General features: G+C 40.0%; 1 long non-coding RNA gene across 1 annotated transcript in view; it reads left to right on the forward strand.

Annotated features, from left to right (window-relative positions):
* Positions 1-517: 517 nt before the first annotated feature.
* Positions 518-24,139, forward strand: part of LOC149985523 (uncharacterized) — a 509,038-nt gene continuing 485,416 nt past the window's right edge. Inside the window, exons 1-2 of the long non-coding RNA XR_016495400.1 lie at positions 518-655; positions 1,024-1,085. This is a non-coding gene — a long non-coding RNA (uncharacterized LOC149985523). The remainder of the gene's footprint in view (positions 656-1,023; positions 1,086-24,139) is intronic.

Consider the following 24,139-nt stretch of genomic DNA (forward strand, 5'->3'; position numbering starts at 1 on the left):
CTCGACTATGCATATTCTTGACAGTTTTGGAAAGAAAACACTCTGAAGTTTCAGAATCTGCAAAGATTTTGTCTGTAAGTGCCCCAGAACTCATTCTACAGGCGAAACCAAGATGATGCATCACCCAGGAATTAGCAGAATTTCTGAAGCTCTGTTTTCCATTCTCTCCTTATATGGCTGTGATTGCGCAAGGAATGAGCCTACACTTTCTGTCGTTCGCCCAAGGTCTTAGCAGCATTGTGACGTATTTGTAGGCATATCATTGGAAGATTGGCCATAAGAGACTACATTTTCCAGAGGTCCGCCCGGTGTCCTTTGTCTAAATTTGTGCGTAATCTTCAGGTGCGGGCATTTTCTCCTGGGATTCAGGAGAGAAAGCATTTTTCCAAGAACAATGTATCAATGAAGAGATATGTGAAAAACACCTTGAGGATTGATTCTAAACAACGTTTGCCATGTTTTCAGTCGATATTATGGAGTTAATTTGGAAAAAAGTTTGCGTTTTGAGGACTGAATTTATGGATTTTTTTTGGTAGCCAAATGTGATGTATAAAACGGAGCTATTTCTAATACACAAGGAATCTTTTTGGAAAAACTGAGCATCTGCTATCTAACTGAGAGTATCCTCATTGAAAACATCAGAAGTTCTTCAAAGGTAAATGATTTTATTTGAAGGCTTTTATGTTTTTGTTAATGTTGCGTGCTGGATGCTAACGCTAATGCTAACGCTAAATGCTAACGCGAAATGCTAACTCTAGCTAGCTACTTTTACACAAATGATTGTTTTCCTATGGTTGAGAAGCATATTTTGAAAATCTGAGATGACAGTGTTGTTTACAAAAGGCTAAGCTTGAGAGATGGCATATTTATTTCATTTCATTTGCGATTTTCATAAATAGTTAACGTTGTGTTATGCTAATGAGCTTGCTGATAGATTTACACAATCCTGGATACAGGGTTTTTTTCATAGCTAAACGTGACGCAGAAAACGGAGCGATTTGTCCTAAACAAATAATCTTTCAGGAAAAACTGAACATTTGCTATCTGAGAGTCTCCTCATTGAAAACATCTGAAGTTCTTCAAAGGTAAATGATTTTTTTGAATGCTTTTCTGTTTTTTTGTGTAAATGTTGCCAGCTGAATGCTAATGCTAAATGCTACGTTAGCCATCAATACTGTTACACAAATGCTTGTTTTGCAATGGTTGAGAAGCATATTTTGAAAATCTGAGATGACAGTGTTGTTAACAAAAGGCTAAGCTTGAGAGCTAGCATATTTATTTCATTTCATTTGCGATTTTCATGAATAGTTAACGTTGCGTTATGGTAATGAGCTTGAGTCTGTATTCACGAACCCGGATCCGGGATGGGGAGATCAGAAAGGTTAATGAAAGCATAAAGATGTTGATGAAGAACTGTTAGGTCCAAATTGGGGGATTTTCACACCTACAGCAGCTGGGCAATGAAGAGTTGCCTGTCAATTCATAAACAATGTGCCATGGAATCTCTTCCCAAATATTTTTCCATCTATTTGGCTCTCCGACATTTTGCGGTTGCTTGAGGTCTTGGGTTAGAAATGTAACACTTTAGAGTAGTTAAGCATCGAATACATTGCAAATTGGTAGATTTTCACACCTGCTGTAGCCGGGCTATGAAGAGTCTATTGTCCTGCCAATAGAAAACAGCGTTTGCATGATGGGCTACACCTGCTACAGTGCAGTGCTCTGGATGAAGCTGTTATCAAAATGCTTCCAGCTGTCCATTACTACCGTAACTAAAAAAAACGCATCTAGTTTACATTCTTTATTGTAACCACAATGTCACAAATGTCATCAAATGTCATCTACCTTTCCAATTACTTTTAGAGTTTTGGATTTACAAATGTGCGCTGTTAGAATATATAATCATGATAATAATAATAATAATAGCTTTGTAAATAGGGATGCATTATGAAAGGAAAATGACATGCACGAGAGACGGTGGCCCATAATGGCGCTGTACAACGTGACCAGTCAGGAGTAGGCTACAGTACTACAGTAAGAGAAAAATAATCCTAACATTTCCACACCATGATTGTAGTCTAACCAATAACTAAATGGAGATTAAGTGAAAATAAAATTCGAATTGATTTATCAAGACCAGTCCCCATGCTTGTCTCAGAGCAGCGCTTGACCTCTGAATGCTGTATTTTCCAGTAAGCAAAATGTATTTACCTTCATTAGTCTACTTTGTTCCAATATTTCTGTCATTTAGTGATATTTATTTCCATAGTAATTCATTATGGATCCATATGGAAAATGACATGTGCAAGAGATGATGGTAATATTTTTCCTTTTAGAGACTATAATACTTGGTGCGTAGGTCAGGAAAACCAAAATACAGTGCCTTGCGAAAGTATTCGGCGCCCTTGAACTTTGCGACCTTTTGCCACATTTCAGGCTTCAAACATAAAGATATAAAACTGTATTTTTTTGTGAAGAATCAACAACAAGTGGGACACAATCATGAAGTGGAACGACATTTATTGGATATTTCAAACTTTTTTAACAAATCAAAAACTGAAAAATTGGGCGTGCAAAATTATTCAGCCACTTTACTTTCAGTGCAGCAAACTCTCTCCAGAAGTTCAGTGAGGATCTCTGAATGATCCAATGTTGACCTAAATGACTAATGATGATAAATACAATCCACCTGTGTGTAATCAAGTCTCCGTATAAATGCACCTGCACTGTGATAGTCTCAGAGGTCCGTTAAAAGCGCAGAGAGCATCATGAAGAACAAGGAACACACCAGGCAGGTCTGAGATACTGTTGTGAAGAAGTTTAAAGCTGGATTTGGATACAAAAATATTTCCCAAGCTTTAAACATCCCAAGGAGCACTGTGCAAGCGATAATATTGAAATGGAAGGAGTATCAGACCACTGCAAATCTACCAAGACCTGGCCGTCCCTCTAAACTTTCAGCTCATACAAGGAGAAGACTGATCAGAGATGCAGCCAAGAGGCCCATGATCACTCTGGATGAACTGCAGAGATCTACAGCTGAGGTGGGAGACTCTGTCCATAGGACAACAATCAGTCGTATATTGCACAAATCTGGCCTTTATGGAAGAGTGGCAAGAAGAAAGCCATTTCTTAAAGATATCCATAAAAAGTGTTGTTTAAAGTTTTCCACAAGCCACCTGGGAGACACACCAAACATGTGGAAGAAGGTGCTCTGGTCAGATGAAACCAAAATTGAACTTTTTGGCAACAATGCAAAACGTTATGTTTGGCGTAAAAGCAACACAGCTGAACACACCATCCCCACTGTCAAACATGGTGGTGGCAGCATCATGGTTTGGGCCTGCTTTTCTTCAGCAGGGACAGGGAAGATGGTTAAAATTGATGGGAAGATGGATGGAGCCAAATGCAGGACCATTCTGGAAGAAAACCTGATGGAGTCTGCAAAAGGCCTGAGACTGGGACGGAGATTTGTCTTCCAACAAGACAATGATCCAAAACATAAAGCAAAATCTACAATGGAATGGTTCAAAAATAAACATATCCAGGTGTTAGAATGGCCAAGTCAAAGTCCAGACCTGAATCCAATCGAGAATCTGTGGAAAGAACCGAAAACTGCTGTTCACAAATGCTCTCCATCCAACCTCACTGAGCTCGAGCTGTTTTGCAAGGAGGAATGGGAAAAAATTTCAGTCTCTCGATGTGCAAAACTGATAGAGGCATACCCCAAGCGACTTACAGCTGTAATCGCAGCAAAAGGTGGCGCTACAAAGTATTAACTTAAGGGGGCTGAATAATTTTGCACGCCCAATTTTTCAGTTTTTGATTTGTTAAAAAAGTTTGAAATATCCAATAAATGTCGTTCCACTTCATGATTGTGTCCCACTTGTTGTTGATTCTTCACAAAAAAATACAGTTTTATATCTTTATGTTTGAAGCCTGAAATGTGGCAAAAGGTCGCAAAGTTCAAGGGGGCCGAATACTTTCGCAAGGCACTGTATTTCTTTATTAAAGACTATCAGAAAGAATATTGGTACTTATTTATTTTGATCCAAAGCCATGAATGAGTGAGTCACTCAGCCTTATGTAGGTGCCGAGGCTATATGACTGTGCCATCAACTTGATTATTTAGCAGACATCACTTGCTTATATTCAGTCAACACATATATCGTAAGAATATCATGGAATATAATTTAACATTTTAGTTTCTCTTAGAATAAAAACCTTAGTGTAACAACAGTTTTAGGAAGTAAGAAACAAGTAGAAACAAAAAAAAATAAGTGTGCACATGCAGGACAGAGGAATAGTAATTCTTACACTATTGTTCTAAATTCAGTCACCTTCTTCATCCTCATCATTCAGTTAATTGAAATTACATTTTGAAGTTGTGCACAATTATCAATTTCTATTTGGTTTATGTCGCCCATTCATTGTCAGAGACACATTAGCGCCTTGGGACACAAAAGCATAATCAGTGGTCTAACTCCCCCTTGTGGTGGTCTGCAGCAATGCAGCAGTGACGCAGGGTGCCGTACTAAACCACAAATGACCTCTAAATCCCACAGCATAATCTCAAAACTTTTAGTTGAGCAACCACTGTAGCTAGCTAGCTGCTATCAGCTTGGCTAAACACAAGGTCAGTGCAGGCTTTAGCCTACACATAGAACTGAATTAGCTGACCATCTTGAGATGGAAAGTCGGTCAGGAGGGGAGAAGTCCTCAACTTCAAAAGTTTGTTCTCTCCACAGCAACGCTAGCTTAGCTAACGTTGCTTTATTCACTACTTTCCTTTTTTGTTGTGATTGGTAAGGACACACCCAATAAACACCCACATCAAACCACACCTCCAAGACAACTCTTGTTTGCCTTCATTCATGGCCACTAGCATTTCTTAACGAGCGATGATGAAAACGAAGGCCAAATCAGGAAGTGCAGTCGCCCTTTAAATGGATGTGATGTTAATTGACTTACCTGGATAAAGAATGGATTAAAAAAATAATAAAACATGACCCTGTTCCCTATTTGTCACTTTGTAAAGATTCACTACAGACCTTCAATAATTAAGCTAATTAAGGGAAAGGACAGTAAATGTCACCTAGTTGGAATATAAGCCTCACTAAATGAGCAAATACAGGTCTCTTTCATGTTCCCTAGCTATTCAACTTGTAAGATATCAAAGAAATGCCTTTTGTAAAGGTATTCACTTGTAAAATGTCAAAGAAATGCATAGGAAAATATGTTTTTCATTCTCCATTCTTCTGTTATGAGTCAACTTGTGTTTGAAGTGCTTTTCTTGTTTCAAGTTAAACATGAACCATGCTCTCCTTTGGATGCACACCATACTATGGACCTACATTCTGTTTGTGCAGACTCATATTTATCGAAAAACACTGGCTTGTGTGAGTGTGTGTGAGATGTGCATGCGATGCAGTGTGCGTTTATGTGTGTGTGACCATTTATGTGTGCATTGCTTACATATGTATGCATGTACAAAGTCGTTCAGCTGCAAATTAATGATATTACAATTATGTCCGCAAGATGCAGAGCTACCACCCCATTTTTAATATAACTCACTTGAAAGGTCACATTTTCTACATGTAATAGTTTGAAGACATCAATACGTATCACCTGAAAGGGGTGATGCCATACAGCAATAGGGCAAAGGTGAAGTTGTCTAATGGCGTCGTGCTAACATGAAACTCACTGATGTATGATGAAGTATGATGCGATCAAACAGGGTTCTCTGGAGCCTTTGGCATGTGAGTTTGTTAGTTAGGGAGGATTTACTGAAGGCTTAGCTTCTCCCAGCTGCCGTGAGGAACAAAGGGGATCTGTTCCTCCTCACTGTGGATATGTCAATCAGTCACTGTTGTGATAGAGAAGCTCCTCTCATGGTTCTGCCAAGGTCTTCAAGGTCTTCAGCCATGATGACAATAAACAGCAGAAAACTCTGATTCTGTTTATGTTGCTAACAGATGGATAATGAGTTGAGAGCTTAGTCCAAAACAAAGCAGCCCTTTAAACTCTTGGCATTATGGTTCAGGAAGTGAGTGAGAGAAAAGACAGACTTCGTTGGTATGCAGAGCAGTCTCATTGGTGCCTTGCATCGGAATCCTCAGCTTTTTGCTGATTGACAGTGATGCACTACCATACAAACAAACACCAGTATCTTCACTAGGAAATATTCTTGAAATTGTGCTTCTGGAGAGCAATTTGGACTGTACATTTGAAAGACGTTTTGATTTCTCCACACCCAGATGTGTAGTGTGCAATACACACCAATAGTACAGTTGCCCAGCAGCAAGTTGTGGCTACATGCTGAGGAACAAAATGGTTCGCTTTTCCGTTCCTCATATATGAGTCTGCCTTCTTGTCGTCTATGGCAACTAACAGACTGAAGAAAATCTAACTGTAGCTCTCTGCCAGTGTCCTTGTTGCTCTCACGTAAACAATGTATGTCTCTGAGAGGCAATAGAAATCAGAGAGAGACTAAAGCATAAGACATACACACCTCTCGCATCATGGAATGAAGACTAATGAGAGTGTGGTACAGAGACTACTCTGTCTCTGCTCCCACCTGCCACTGGGTCTCACTGTCACAAAATGGTGCCAACTGCGGTTAATTAGACCATACATATGCAACCAAACATATAGGATCTTATAACCCATACATTTAAAGAGGAAATCTGCAGTTTAAACAAAAACATAGGTACACAACGTCATTGATTTGTTAAACAGCTGCGAGATGGGGCTGGAGAAATGTAACCACTCTAAAATACACTATATATGCAAAAGTAAGTGGACACCCCTTCAAATTAGTGGATTAGGCCACTTCAGCCACACTCGTTGCTGACAGGTTTATACATTCGAGCACACCGCCATGCAAACTCCATAGACAAATATTGGCAGTAGAATGGCCACTATTATAGGATGCCACCTTTCCAACAGGTAAGTTCATCAAATTTCTGCCCTGCTAGAGCTGCCCCAGTCAACTGTAAGTGCTGCTATTGTTAAGTGGAAACATCTAGGTGCAACAATGGCTCAGCCATGAAGTGGTAGGCCATACAGCTCACAGAAGGGCACCGCCGAGTGCTGAAGCATGTAGAGGGTAAAAATCTTCTGTTCTCGTTTGCAACACTCACTACCGAGTTCCAAACTGCCTCTGGAGGCAACATCAGCACAATAACTGTTCATCGGGAGCTTCCTGAAATGGTTTTCCATGGCCGAGTAGCCGCAACTTGACCTGAGCCTAAGATCACCATGTGCAATGCCAAGTGTCGGCTGGAGTGGTATAAAGCTTCCCGCCGTTGGACTCTGGAGCAGTGGAAACGCGTTCTCTGGAGTGATGAATCATGCTTCACCATCTGGCAGTCCGACTGACAAATCTGGGTTTGGCGGATGCCAGGAGAATGCTACCTGCCCCAATGCATAGTGCCAACTGTAAAGTTTGGTGGAGGAGGAATAACGAACTGGGGCTGTTTTTCATGGTTCGGGCTTGGCCCCTTAGTTCCAGTAGAGGGAAATCTCTTTCAGGAAGGCCCTTTCCTGTTTCAGCATGACAATGCCCCCGTGCACAAAGCGAGGTCCATACAGAAATGGTTTGAGATCGGTATGGAAGAACTTGACTGGCCTGCACAGAACCCTGACCTCAACCCCACTGAAAAAGCTGTTATATCAGCAAAGGGGGGACCAACTCCATATTAATGCCCAAGATTTTGGAATGAGCAGGTGTCCACATAATTTTGTTCATGTAGTGTATAGACAGAGCAATGGATGCAAGGGCTGCCCATCCAATATCAAAATGACAGTTTTAACCATGTTTTGAGGCTATACAGTGTTTGTTTATAATTACATTAATTGCAAACAACAGAGTATATTTTTGGGTCCGACTGTTGAGCTAAACTCATGAGACATGTTTAAGTTATGTTCTTCAAGAATCAATGGGTATATATCATTCATTTAAACTGCTACAGATATAGGATCTTAACTTGAGCCAGTTTGCTACAGCAAGGATTTAACCCAGCAGCAACAGGAAATGTGAAGTATTTTGTTAAATTACAAACTTCAGCAGCCTTTTTAATCCTCAAATACACTAGTATTTGCAACAGGATGATCAAATTAAGATTCTACATCCGTAGTACAGAGACTGCATGGGCTCACTTAAATCAAAACTGCATTCCACTATGTATACTGTAGCATGTATCTTATTTTTATAGTATACACAGTACATTGTATACAGTGTACACAATACTTATCTTTGTCATGATAGGATGTGTTTGCTGGCAAAGATACTGAATAAACTATGCTATGTCAGGTTTGATAACGTTTACAGTAACTATGGTGATCATTATACCTACCAAAATGTATTTAGGTCTATGGTAAGCTATTGGTGGTGTGTTTATCAAGTCAGTGTTATCATCATTGAGATGGGTTTGCAATCACTAACAGTAGTGTTTGTGCTGTTGGCTACATCGTTGTTAAGGGTGTTGGATTTTTGAGCAATAAACAAAACAATACAACACAAAACAAAACAATTGCATGAACTAAGAGTTAATCATATCATGCTGCAATGTTGTTCCTAAGGTTGAGGATGTGAGGAATGGCATTCATATGGAGGCAGTGGTTTAAATGAAAGTACGCAGGGAGCTCTCATTAGCCTCAGATGAAAAATTATGACAGTGTGTTCACGTAATCACTTATTTCCTGTGTGACTAATAAGGATGCTCCCCCCTGTGCTGTTAGGGGAGGTAATCATGATGCTCTGAGACAAGACTGGAGTTTCTCATAAGTCCCTGATGCTGGAGTGTTGATGCCCCGGGTGACAGATCTCATCAGAAGCGCTCCATGCACGGCAAGAGAAGCAGAGGCCCATTGCTTTGTGTCCATCCTCTGCAGTGGAGAAAAGCAATAACCACACAGGGATGTAGTACACTTAAGTGTGGGCGTGAATAGCTGAGAAGTGGTGGTCATAAGGACATAGAGGGCTGAGAGTCTAGGCTGAAAGGTTATGTTCTGCCTAAAGCTGCTGTTCACACAGGACTCTGTGGTGTCATATCAGTTCAGAGTAGTAGTCTCGGAAAATCACAGACCTAGGACAACAGTACTAGGTTTGGGAATCATGTCGGATTTTCTTGGCCAATTCAGGAAGGGTGCTCTTCAGAATTGACAGCTCTTCTAACAAATCACAAGTTCGGGCAGGTAGGGCTTAAAACCTATTAAGGATAGGTGTTCTACTAGCGGAAACACCTGGCCAACAGCCAGTGAAATTGCAGAGCGCCAAATTCAAACAACAGAAATCTCATAATTAAAATTCCTAAAACATACAAGAGTTATACATACTTAAAGATAAACTTCTTGTTAATCCAACCACAGTGTCAGATTTCAAAAAGACTTTACGGCGAAAGCATACCATGCAATTATCTAAGGACGGTGTCCAGCTAACAAAACATTACATACATCTACCAGCCAAGTAGAGGAGTCACAAAAGTCAGAAATAGTGATAAAATGAATCACTTACCTTTGATGCTCTTCATATGGTAGCACTCACAAGACTCCATGTTACACAATAAATGTTTGTTTTGTTCGATAAAGTCCCTCTTTATGTCCAAAAACATTTTGTTGATGCGTTTTGTTCAGTAATCCATTGGCACAACGATGTTTATAATCAATCCTCATGTTGTTTTTGTCATAAATAATCGATACTATTTCAACCGCACAATATCTCCATCAATAGAAAAGGAAAAACAAGAAAGGCAAGCTCCCGGTCACACGCAGAAAACATCTCTGGAAATTTCAAGTGTCCACTCATTGAAAGTGGTGTTTCTCCCTCATTTTTCAGAGTAAAAGCCTGAAACAATGCCTAAAGACTGGCCACATGTAGTGGAAGCCATAGGGATCGTGAACTGGGTCATAAGTGGATAGGCTTTCAATGGAAAAACAGCCATTTCAATATAATGGCATTTCCTGGATTTTCCTCAGGTTTTCACCTGCCATATCAGTTCTGTTATACTCACAGACATTATCTTAACAGTCTTGGAAACTTTAGAGTGCTTTCTATCCAATACTACCATGCACCTGCATATCCTAGCTTCTGGTCCTGAGTAACAGGCAGTTTACATAGAGCACCTTATTCATCCAAACTACTCAATACTGCCCCTGTTCCCAGAAAGGTTCAAAGTAGTCCCCTCAGAAACATGACAGAGGCGGACACAATGCGGACACAGAAAGCTAGGCAAATTTTTAACACAACCAGTCAGTGGTTGTAAGCTTGTATCTCTAAAACCATGGTGAATGCAAAACTATTTACTTGCGAATTACTGTTATTGAAAATATCCTTTGCGAGCTCCATTTAGCTAGCTACGGGGAATATTGACAGCAGGACATGAATGTATAAGGCTTTGGACGGATTTGCAAGAAAATTCCCAGCAACAAAAGAGTGATCAAATTAAGACCCTACACATGTAGTACCCAATTTAGACAAATGAAACAAGCTAAGTTTGTGAATAGCCACATCCATTAAGTCATAAGTGAAGGAATTGCCTCTATTTCCGATTTATTTAATGGGCATTGGTATATTTCCACCTCCATCTCAAGTCTGAGAGAACAAAGCTTTTAAAAATCAAATGTCTTATTTTATGACCAGATAGAATCTATAATGTAATCTACAACCCATTTCAATTTCATTTGCACCTCTCTCGATCCTGTACGTCTTATCCGTCCTGAATCAATATTTATTACATTTTAAACAATTTATGATTTCATGGTCTGTGATTGCATTTATTCTTGTTTGGGGACCATTCTCTCTTCTCTCAGACTGTAATATCTACATTTGAAATGTGATCTATATACTCAATGTTTTATATTGCATCTCTTAGCACCCCGTGAAGCATCCCATGTATGATAGTATAAATAAGGGAGGTTTGAAGCTCTATGGCTTTCCTTGTTTGATGAAGCAGTTCACTTATTTAGTGTGCAAAAGAAAAGCCAACAATCTCCATCATTCCTATCCTAAAGTAAACTCCAACATAGGCGTGGCACTGAGGTTACAGGGTTCTGTGTGACAAGCTTACTCAAGCAACTCTGAGTATCCTGTCCTACTGTGAAAAGGTAAGGAACACTGACGTGTTTACTACACCCAGGGGCACTGGGATGTTCTCTTAGGGGTGCAGTACTGGAGGACTGAGGGACCTACTGCCTTGTGGTAAAATCTATTGATAGATTGAAACCAGTATTTGAATCGACAATTACTTTCTATCCAAATAATAATGACAATCAATGAAATGGTAGGGCACAGCCAAAATCAGTACCCCTGAAGCACTGATGGCCTTCTCTTCTCCGTTGTGTTTAAAGCTACATTTACATTAAAGGTAACACACCTAATGGAAATAAACAAGTCACCAAATCAAATTGATCAAATCAAATGTTCTTTGTCACATGCATGGTAGAAAACAGGCGTAGACCTGGAAAGGTTACTTACGGGTTATTTTCCAACAGGAGTTAAAGATAAGATAAAACATTTAAAATAAATAGAAATAGTGACACGAGCAATAAATACACAGTGAAAAACTCATTTAAAAAACAACATGGCTATATATAAGGACTAGAATATAACATGGCTATACATAGGGAGTAGAAACAACATGACCAAATATAGGGAGTGGAAAATAACATGACAATATTTAGGGAGTGGAAAATAACATGGCTATATATATAGGGACTAGAACAGAACATTGTTATATATAGGGAGTGGAAAATAACATGGCTATACATCGGGATTGGAAAATTACATGGCTATATATAAGTACTAGAAAATTACATGGCTATATATATGGGGAGTATAAAAAAACAGCTATATACAGGGAGTAGAAAATTGAATGGCTATATACAGGGAGTAGAATCAACGTGGCTATATACAGGGAGCATAAAACACATGGCTATATATAGGGAGTAGAAAATAACATGGCTATACATGGCTATATACAGGGAGTAGAAAATAGCATAGCTACGTAATGTTGTAAGTTGTAAAAAATAGCATAGCTATATTTAGGGAGTGGAAAATAACATAGCTATATGTAGGGAGCAGAAAATAACATGGCTATATATAGGGAGTGGAAAATAACATGGCTATATTTAGGGAGTGGAAAATAACATGGCTATATATATGGAGTAGAAAATAACATGGCTATATATAGGGAGTGGAAAATAACATGGCTATATATATGGAGTAGAAAATAACATGGCTATATATATGGAGTAGAAAATAACATAGCTATATATATGGAGTAGAAAATAACATGGCTATATATACGGAGTAGAAAATAACATGGCTATATATCGGGAGTGGAAAATAACATGGCTATATATATGGAGTAGAAAATAACATGGCTATATATACGGAGTAGAAAATAACATGGCTATATATACGGAGTAGAAAATAACATGGCTATATATATGGAGTAGAAAATAACATGGCTATATATAGGGAGTGGAAAAGAACATGGCTATATAGAAGGACTAGAACACAACATGGTTATATATAAGGAGCAGAAAATAACATGGCTATATTTAGGGAGTGGAAAATAACATGGTTATATATAGGGAGTGGAAAATAACATGGCTATATATTTTGGGAGTGGAAAATAACATGGCTTTATTTAGGGAGTGGAACATAGCATGGCTTTTTTTAGGGAGTGGAAAATAACATGGCTATATTTAGGGAGTGGAAAATAACATGGTTATATATGGGGAGTGGAAAATAACATGGCTTTATTTAGGGAGTGGAATATAACATGGCTTTATTTAGGGAGTGGAAAATAACATGGCTACATATAGGGACTAGAACACAACATGGCTATATTTAAGGAGTGGAAAAGAACATGGCTATATATCGGGAGAGGAAAATAACATGGCTATATAGAAGGACTAGAACACAACATGGTTATATATAAGGAGCAGAAAATAACATGGCTATATTTAGGGAGTGGAAAATAACATGGTTATATATAGGGAGTGGAAAATAACATGGCTATATATTTTGGGAGTGGAAAATAACATGGCTTTATTTAGGGAGTGGAACATAGCATGGCTTTTTTTAGGGAGTGGAAAATAACATGGCTTTATTTAGGGAGTGGAAAATAACATGGCTATATATTTTGGGAGTGGAAAATAACATGGCTTTATTTAGGGAGTGGAAAATAACATGGCTATATATTTTGGGAGTGGAAAATAACATGGCTTTATTTAGGGAGTGGAAAATAACATGGCTTTATTTAGGGAGTGGGAAATAACATGGCTTTATTTAGGGAGTGGGAAATAACATGGCTATATATAGGGAGTGGAAAATAACATGGCTATATATAAGGAGCAGAAAATAACATGGCTATATTTAGGGAGTGGAAAATAACATGGTTATATATAGGGAGTGGAAAATAACATGGCTATATATTTTGGGAGTGGAAAATAACATGGCTTTATTTAAGGAGTGGAACATAACATGGCTTTTTTTAGGGAGTGGAAAATAACATGGCTTTATTTAGGGAGTGGAAAATAACATGGCTTTATTTAGGGAGTGGAAAATAACATGGCTATATGTAGGGAGTAGAACACAACATGGCTATATATAGGGAGTGGAAAATAACATGGCTATATGTAGGGAGTGGAAAATAACAGCGCTATATTTAAGGAGTGGAAAAGAACAAGGATATATTTCGGGAGAGGAAAATAATATGGCTATATAGAAGGACTAGAAAATAACATGGCTATATATAAGGTGCATAAAATAACATGGCTATATATAGGGACTAGAACACAACATGGTTATATATAAGGAGCAGAAAATAACATGGCTATATATAAGGTGCATAAAATAACATGGCTATATATAGGGACTAGAACACAACATGGTTATATATAAGGAGCAGAAAATAACATGGCTATATTTAGGGAGTGGAAAATAACATGGCTTTATTTAGGGAGTGGAAAATAACATGGCTATATGTAGGGAGTAGAACACAACATGGCTATATATAGGGAGTGGAAAATAACATGGCTATATGTAGGGAGTGGAAAATAACAGCGCTATATTTAAGGAGTGGAAAAGAACAAGGATATATTTCGGGAGAGGAAAATAATATGGCTATATAGAAGGACTAGAAAATAACATGGCTATATATAAGGTGCATAAAATAACATGGCTATATATAGGGACTAGAACACAACATGGTTATATATAAGGAGCAGAAAATAACATGGCTATATATAAGGTGCATAAAATAACATGGCTATATATAGGGACTAGAACACAACATGGTTATATATAAGGAGCAGAAAATAACATGGCTATATTTAGGGAGTGGAAAATAACATGGCTATATATAGGGACTAGAACACAACATGGTTATATATAAGGAGCAGAAAATAACATGGCTATATTTAGGGAGTGGAAAATAACATGGCTATATATAGGGACTAGAACACAACATGGTTATATATAAGGAGCAGAAAATAACATGGCTATATTTAGGGAGTGGAAAATAACATGGCTATATATAGGGAGTGGATAATAACATGGCTATATATAGGGAGTGGAAAATAACATGGCTATATATAGGGACTAGAACACAACATGGCTATATATATAGGGAATGGAAAATAACATGGCTATATTTAGGGAGTGGACAATAACATGGCTATATTTATGGAGTAGAAAATAACAATGATATATATCGGGAGTGGAAAATTACATAGCTTTATATAAGGACTAGAAAATAACATGGCTATATACAGGGAGTAGAAAATAACATGGCTATATATAGGGAGTGGAAAACAACATGGCTATATTTAGGGGGTAGAAAATAACATGGCTTTATATAGGGAGTGGAAAACAACATGGTCAACGCAGGTAGTCCAGGTAGCCATTTGATTAGCTATTTAGCAGTCTTGTTTAGAAATCTTATGGCTTTGGGGTAGAAGCTGTTCAGAGTCCTGTTGGTTCCAGACTAGGTGCACTGGTACCGCTTGCCCTGCGATAGCAGAGAGCAACACTCATCTGCCGTGCTTGAGCTGATTTCCAAATAGTGTTGGTCAGGGTTATTACTCTGTTCCTAGTCTTGTTTAACGCCAGTTACCTACCACGCAAAACAAGCCAACAGCAAGGTTACTGTTTTTAACCTCTTACTGTCATGTACTGTCATGTTGTGTCTTGTTTCTGTCCTTTCCCTTCACCCTGTCTCCCTCTGCTGGTCGTTGTTAGGTTACCTTTTCTCCCCCTCTTTTCCCCAGCTGTGCCTTGTCTCCTCCTAACTACCTCGTTCACCCCTTTTCCCACCTGTTCCCTTTTTCCCTCTGATTAGGTCCCTATATCTCTCTCTGTTTCTGCTCCTGTCTTTGTCGGATTCTTGTTTGTGTTGTTCATGCCTGAACCAGACTATCGTCATGTTTGCTGCAACCTTGTCCTGTCCTGTCGGAACCTGCCGGTCCATCTGAGCCTACGTTTTGTTTTGTTATTAAAGAAGCTCTGTTTACGTTCATTCGCTTTTGGGTCCTCATTCACGCACCGTAACACTTACACTACTCTGACGCTCCTCTTATTAAGTGGCGTGCGTGTGCGTGCGCGTCTGCGTCTGTGTATGATTTGAGAGATGTGTACAATATTAACAAAGGTCTGGTGAAGATATTGTCGGCCCCTGTCTGTCTACAGCTCCTCACCAGCCCACCAGAGCGTCACATGCTGCAGTAGATATTTCCTTTTCATCCACCTTTCTACCATTAATGACATGTATTGGTTGTCAACTGGTGCAATGAAATCTGATCCTAGGATCTGAGTGCTACAAATTTCACTACACGCTAATGAGCCCTTTGTTGGTGGAAAAAGAGCAATGCTACATATTTCATTTATTAGTTTAAAATCCAATTCTTATAGAGTTATTTGAACACTGTAATTGGCTAGATTGTTGTCTCTTTGGGCAATTTGCACATCAAAATGTGGATATTCTTGTTGGTTTGCTTTGTTTGACATGGTACCTGACTAACTTAGACCTGAGGTTCATTTGTAGGGTGCTATTTCCTCCTCTTATCTGTGTCTCCTACCCAAACCACGACGTATGGTATCAGAGCAGCACTCCACTCCGCTGTGAGGTGGTACATTCACTGAGCTTTGGGAATTTGTGTTTTCTCAGTTTCTATTTATAATGTGCACGTGTACAACCAATTGAGGCAGACTCTGCATAATATCTCTTTAGCAACAGGCGTCATGTCTCTGAGACTGTAGGCTAATTATGGACATTGGAGTATATAGGCAATTTTAAAAAAGGAGGACATTTTGGGGACACAAACATCTGTCATCTCCCAGCCAATTGCCATGGGGTAAGTTGAGCCAATCGCCACCATACCCCAAACAAATTATGATGACGTTTAGTCAGTTTTATGCATAATATGCATAGTATTTTAGCAACGTGTCATGCATATGAACTCAATATAGTGCCTTCTTATTGTTATAGAGCAGACATCATCATTCCCCGTGTATAGAAACATAAAACAAGCAGGGGTCTAGCCCCACTTGTGTTCTTGAGAGAGCAGCCAAGGAAGTGAAAAAAGGAAGAAGTCAATTCGAGCATCAGTAAGGGACAAAGAAAATACTGAAGGACACTGAAGGCCCTGCTGAAAAAAACCTGCATAGACCAGGATACGTTGTGTTTTCGCAGGTGTCCAGCCTTCATTGTGTTTTGGACACTGGTGACCAGCATAAGCTGATCACCAGCATACCAGCATATGCTTGTCACCTGCAAAACCAGCATCAAGTCACAGTATGCTGGCTGGCAAAGTCATGTCTACTACTATTGGAATCTAGCCTGATCGAGGATATCCAACAATTTAACCTTTTATTCGCCCACAATCTACTGAATGGCACACATTCACAATCCATATCTCAATTGTCTCAAGGTTTAATAATCATTATTAATGTCACGGTATAATCCACACTCTGAATGGAAGGTTAAGTGATATTGAATAGAGAGATAGATATCTGAATGTAGGCATACATTTAAGATTAAAAAAACTCAGCAAAAAAAGAAATGTCCTCTCACTGTCAACTGTGTTCATTTTCAGCAAACTTAACACATGTAAATACTTGTATGAAAATAACAAGATTCAACAACTGGGACATAAACTGAACAAGTTCCACAGACATGTGACTAACAGAAATTGAACAATGTGTCCCTGAACAAATGGGGGGGAGGGTGGGGGGTCAAAATCAAAAGTAAGAGTCCGTATCTGGTGTGGCCACTAGCTGCATTAAGTACTGCAGTGCATCTCCTCCTCATGGACTGCACCAGATGTGCCAGTTCTTACTGTGAGATGTTACCCCACTCTTCCACCAAGGCATTTGCAAGTTCCCGGACATTTCGGGGGGAATGGCCCTAGCCCTCACCCTCCGATCCAACTGGTCCCAGACGTGCTCAATGGGATTGAGATCTGGGCTCTTCGCTGGCCATGGCTGAACACTGACATTCCTGTCTTGCAGGAAATCACGCACAGAACGAGAAGTATGGCTGGTGGCATTGTCATGCTGGAGGGTCATGTCAGGATGAGCCTGCAGGAAGGGTACCACATGAGGGAGGAGGATGTCTTCCGTGTAAAGCACAGCGTTGAGATTGCCTGCAATGACAACAATCAAGCTCAGTCCGATGATGCTGTGACACACCGGCCCAGGCCATGACGGACCCTCCACCTCCAAATCGATCCCGCTCCAGAGTACAGGACTCGGTGTAACGCTCATTCCTACCGTCTGTAAGCTTTTAGTGTCTTAGCGATCGTTCCACAGGTGCATGTTCATTAATTGTTTATGGTTCATTGAACAAGCATGGGAAACAGTGTTTAAGCCCTTTACAATGAAGATCTGTGAAGTTATTTGGATTTTTACAAATTATCTTTGAAAGAAAGAGTCCTGAAAAAGGGACATGTATTTTTTTTGCTGAGTTTACAACATACCACACTCCCCATTCCATGAATTCAACTTTTACCTACCAGCACCATCACCCACTGTCACAGGGCACCATCACCCACGGCATAAAAACGGATCCTGTGCCTATACCTCCATTTACCCCATACCCGGGCTGGGGTAAGTTGTGCCAAAGGACCACTTTTTTTTTGGACAAGTTATGTTTTCAGGACTGTTATGTTGACATTAATTCTGAATAGTTCCAGGGATACATGGGATAAATATATGTAGGTATCTTTGTTAGAACGTGTTGAAGCAATCAGTTAGAAATAATACTATATTTCCCTTTATGTAGTGATGCTGAATGTAAAAAATTGCTCAACTTACCCCACTCTCCCCTACTCCCCTACTGTGCTAAGTGGTTGTTTAGAAGTTAACCATTTGACTGGTCATGACATTCTTCATAATTATTAGCTTTCAGCATTGACGTCTTGAAGTAAACAAATTAACTAGTCATCCTTGATTCTAACATTTCTCAGATGGTTTCACAGAATTAGTATAAGGCATTTCCTGAGTTTCCCTGTGTGTACATGACATGTCTACCAATTTGTAGTATGGCCCTTTCTATGTCTGGACTTGGTATTGATTTGCTTGATTTTGAAATGACAAATATCCGATTTCCATCCAACACGGCAGCAATGAAGCCCTGACCTATAGGCTCAACAAATTTTAACATGATACAGTAGGAAAGATATGTGAAAGGGCGACTGAAAAATGAGTATAAATGTCACATAAGTTTTTGTCTCCCATCAATTCACTAAATAGATTTGTATCAATATGCCAGAAAAATTATCAGCCTCCAGCTCTTGAAGTTGCATTGGAGAAGTGTATGTATTTTGTTTTGTATATCTCTAATGTAACCCCCCCCCCCCACACAAAAAAAGTAGGCTACCATAATGCCAGATTGTGATGCGCACGTTCAAATACATTTTTACCTTTCCAAATTCTTAAACTACCTCTTTTTTTATGAACTGCAAAAATTGAGCGTGGAGCAGAATGAGGTTCTCTCCCCACTATTTATTGTTTTTGCAGTGTGGATTCACCATCTTCAGAGAATTATTTTGTAACTTATTTGCAGATAATCATTGTTTGAAAAAGCAATAGCAGCAGTATACAAATCATGGAGTCAATGTGATTAATTTCCCAACATTCACCACGACGTTCACAAACGACCCGTCACTAGTCTTCACTTCGCAGCTAGTCAAGACAGAGAAAGACCAGCTCCTTCAGCAGCATCAGAGTTTCCATTCCTTTCTCAAAGTGCAAGCTGATGTGCTTCTGTTTACGATGATTGAGCACACAGCTCTATATGGAGCTCAGAGGACATGCACTGTATGGGTTAGCTCAACACAATTACTACCCACCAGGATACAGTAGTGCTGAAGCAATCACGGGGTGGTATGGTGGGAGGGAAGGGAGGTTGGAGGGGGATGGAACACACAGCAGAGACATGTCAGATGTTGTGGTGGTAGTTGATTGAGAGAACCCATGGTAACCAGATTCAGACCTAACCTCTAAAACAGGATCACGACATACTGCAGAGGTGGGACCAAGTCACTATTATTCAAGTCACAAGGTCCGAGTCTCAAGTAGAGTCCCAAGTAGAACGGGGGTGAAGACTCCAGTCAAGTCGAAGTAGGGCATTCTAAGAGCGAGTCGAGTCGAGTCACAAGTTAAGCAGAACAAAAGATCTATACGTGCAACGACTTGTTCAACCACACATCTTTGTCTATTTATCGAGGCTACAGGGCGGCCCTTTTCATTATTTTGTTCACAACTTATTTTTATCAGCCTATGTAATTGTAAAATAGGGACCTTGTAGCAGTCGCAAGGGCATCAAATCAGCAGAAGGCAAGGCAAGTTGACGTGCTCAGAGTGTAGATTTACAAATTGAATCTGCCTAACAGGAGCTCAAACAGGTACATAATAAGCACTTGGGCCCCCAGGACCATGCAATTACCCTATTGGCAAATTACATCATCCAATAAACTGGTTCTACAATATAAAAGGCCATTTCAACCTCCATTGTTACATTGGTACCTCGTTCTTAATCAGACTTAATGATTATTAATGATATTCCAACACCATGTATACATGGAACAATCATTTTATCTTATTCAACATTCTGACTCCAAAGCGTGGAGCGCAGGCCACTTACACCGAACCCAAACCGGCTGCGCGCGTGCGCTATCATGCATACATTTATTTTGCCCCCCCACACCAAACGTGATCACGACACACAGGTTAAAATATCAAAACAAACTCTGAACCAATGACATTAATTTGGGAACAGGTCGAAAAGCATTAAACATGTATGGCAATTTAGCTTGCACTTGCTAGCTAACATTAATTTGTCCTATTTAGCTAGCTTGCTGTTGCTAGCTAATTTGTCCTGGGATATAAACATTGAGTTGTTATTTTACCTGGAATGCACAAGGACTTCTACTCCGACAATTAATCCACACATAAAACGGCTAAACGAATCGTTTCTAGTCATCTCTCCTCCTTCCAGGCCTTTTCATCGTTTAATTTATATGGTGATCGCATCTAAACTTTCATTGTATTACCAAGACTACCGGCAAAACAGTTCGTCTTTCAATCACCCACGTTGGTATAACCAATGAGGAGATGGCACGTGGGTACCTGCTTCTATAAACCAATGAGGAGATGGGAGAGGCAGGACTTGCAGCGCGATCTGCGTCAGAAATACGCTCGTGAGCAGTGTGGGTGCAATAATTGAATAACATGGATTTCTACATTTATTTTGTGTCTGGTCTGATCAGCATGTTAGCCTATTTCTATGCGAAGTAAGACGCACACGCGCCTATTGCGCACAGCAAAAATGGCAGAGACGTAGGACACACACACACGGAACTCCGACATAACCCGGGAAATATGAACAAAAGAAACCATTGACTTAAACATAACGTCTACCTCATGACTCTTGCGAATGTTCATATGCACTATAAACATCGCTCCCACTCAAAGCACGGTAAGAAATGGTTGGCTTTAAAATGAAAATGTATTGTAGGCCTATCAAACATGAAACAGAAATGTCTATGTGTTCCAATAAACAGCAAGGTAAAGGAATGATGAAACGTTAGCAATTATTGTAGTATTAGATGGAATATAGATTTACCACATAGGACCAATGCTTTTAAATGTGTGAAAGCAACAGAAAATATTTCAAGGAGAAAAAAGCAGTCTCGGCTGGTGGGAGTTTAGAGAGCGCAAGTGAAGTGCTCTTGGTGTGTCTTCGCCACAATAATATTTGATTTTAACATCAAATTCCAAATGAAAGCTTCATAATGTAAATTATCAATGTCAAGCAATTGTTGCCCCATTACTGGTGAGCTTGCAAAGAAAACAGTTAATATTCTTGATAACCACATTTTTGGGGCACCACATATTTATTTATCATGGCAATCCTCTTTCCCTACAATTCCACGTTTGCGCTACACCAGATCCTATAGCTGTACAGCAAATCAGCAATCTGTTCGCTAGCTCACGCGACCTGTGTCGATTGACAGTTTGCTGGTCCAATCAGAGTGCGGAGTGTGCGTTTCACTAGCCAATCTGTTGCAGTTTTTATTTTGCGAAGAGGATGCTGCGGCTACTGACATAATATTACAAAACCTGGCCAGATGATTTCTAGTTCTCAAGTCAAAGTCGAGTCCCGAGTCTTGAGGATCCAAGTCCAAGACAAATCTCAAGTTATTTTATTTTCTATTAAGTGGAGTCTTAAGTCATAAAATTTGTGACTGAAGTCAGTCTCCAAGTCATGTGACTCCAGTCCACAACTCTGACATACTGTACTACTGTATCCTTCCACTACCTACAGTTCCTACACCAAACAGGACCCTTTGTTCAAATCCCAATAGAAAAGTGGGCCTGCTTATTATACACTACATGAAAAAAGTACTGTATGTGGACACCTGCTCGTTGAACATCTCATTCCAAAATCATGGGCATTAATATGGAGTTGTTGAGTGGAACATCGCTGCGGGGAATTGCTTCCATTCAGCCACAAGAGCATTCGTGAGGCCGGGCATTGGTATTGGGCAATTATGCCTGGCTCACAGTCGGCGTTCCAATTAATCCCAGAGGTGTTCAATGGGGTTGATGTCAGGGCATTGTGCAAGCCAGTCAAGTTCGTCCACACCGATCTCGAAAAACTATTTATGTTTGGACCTTGCCTTGTGCGCACGGGGGCACTGGAACTAAGGGGCCAAGCCCGAACCATGAAAAACAGCCCCAGACCATTATTCCTCCTCCACCAGACCTTACAATTGGCACTCTGCATTGGGGCAGGTAGCGTTCTCCTGGCATCCGCCAAACCCAGATTCGTCCATCGGACTGCCAGATGGTGAAGCGTGATTCATCACTCCAGAGAACGCGTTTCCACTGCTCCAGAGTCCAATGGCGGCGAACTTTACACCACTCCAGCCGACGTTTGGCATTGCGCATGGTGATCTTAGGATTGTGTGCGGCTGCTCGGATATGGAAACCCATTTCATGAAGCTCCCAACAAACAATTATTGTGCTGATGTTGCTTTAAGAAGCAGTTTGGAACTCGGTAAGGAGTGTTGCAACAGAGGACAGAAGATTTTTACACACTACGCGCTTCAGCACTCGGTGGTGTGCTTGTGTGACCTACCACTTCATGGCTAAGCTATTGTTGCACGGGGCAGCTCAAGCAGGGCCGAAACTTGACATACTGACTTGTTGGAAAGGTGGCATCCTATGATGTAGTTATATCCTTGAGTTGTTTTTGTCTATCAATGTTATGTATTATGTTATGTTTCATGTTTTTGAAAGTCAGTGAGCTCCTCAGTAAGGCCATTCTACTGCCAATATTTGTCTATGTGCTCAATTGTATACACCTGTCAGCAACAGGTGTGGCTGAAGTAGCTGAATCCACTAATTTTAAGGGGTGTCCATATACTTTGTGTGTATATATAGTATGTGGGGTGAAGAATAATGACCATAGTGACCATGATTATAGCGCAGGTTAGCGTTTTTTGTCATAAATCTTGTTCTGTAGGCAGCTCTGCAGAGTGGTCACCAGCTGCCACAGCCAAAAAGTCATAAAATCTGACCCAAACCATCATTCTAACCCTGACGCATAACCCTAACCTTATAATTAAGACCCTTTAGCAAATTTTTGTTTTTAGGAATTTTTACAATGTGGCAGGGCCGGATCTTCCGGGAAGTCATCAAACGAAGTCTCTCGGACATTCGGTTTCCGTTTTATAAAATGTTCAAATTTTGGTCAAATCCCACAAGAGGGCGAATGGAATCATATTGCAAATGTACAAAACATCTCCAATCACGACGTGGCCTTTTCTCCTAAACGGAAAAGACTTTGAAGACGAAACTTGGTGAGCATAGGTTTGGCATAATGGGCAGTTGGCCCCGAACAAGATGGCGTCGAGGCCTCAACGGTTTTTGAGTTATTGAGTTATTTTGAGGGATTATAGGTCAAAATGAAAATAGAGCGCTAATTTTTCCGCTTCACATCAAAGTAAATGAATCTACGGTGTCAATAAAAAAAGAACCAGACATTTATCTATCGTAATTTAAGAGAAATCGTTCAATGTACAATTGGTAATGTTCAAAAAGTATTGTTTAATAAAATGGTTACAGATCCAGTGGCAGCATGTTCAGACGAATCTTTTTGAAGTGTGTTTATTTATAGCTTCCTGTGCAAACCGGAAGTGCCTTGAAATGGTGTCATAGGTGCTGTTTCGAAGAGTTAAAAAGGTCTGATCTTTTCAAAACTTAATATGTGTTATTAAGCAACTCTCATGAACTGTATATCAGTCATTTCTCCCAACAGATGTCAAAGAAAAGCTCTCTCTCACACACACAAACACACACACAGAGCAAGGATGGAGTGACAAAGTGCAGTGCTTAAAGACACTCAGAGCCTGCAATGGCATTACCATAATCTCTAGGCTGTGCCGAGTTCAACGATATGCCCCGCTTGACCGTAGCTCGCTCGGTCTAAGTGCAACGACCATGAGAAAAAGTAGGCCCAAAATGAAGCCTGGCCCTAAATTTAATTTGCTTTTGGGTGACCGTGGGACAACCTTTAGGGTGAGAAGCACAATTTGACCTCAGGGATGTTCCCGAGCAACCGGA

Source organism: Oncorhynchus mykiss, chromosome 1 (assembly GCF_057628025.1).
Source record: "Oncorhynchus mykiss isolate SJ-2025 chromosome 1, ASM5762802v1, whole genome shotgun sequence".
NCBI lineage: Eukaryota > Metazoa > Chordata > Actinopteri > Salmoniformes > Salmonidae > Oncorhynchus > Oncorhynchus mykiss.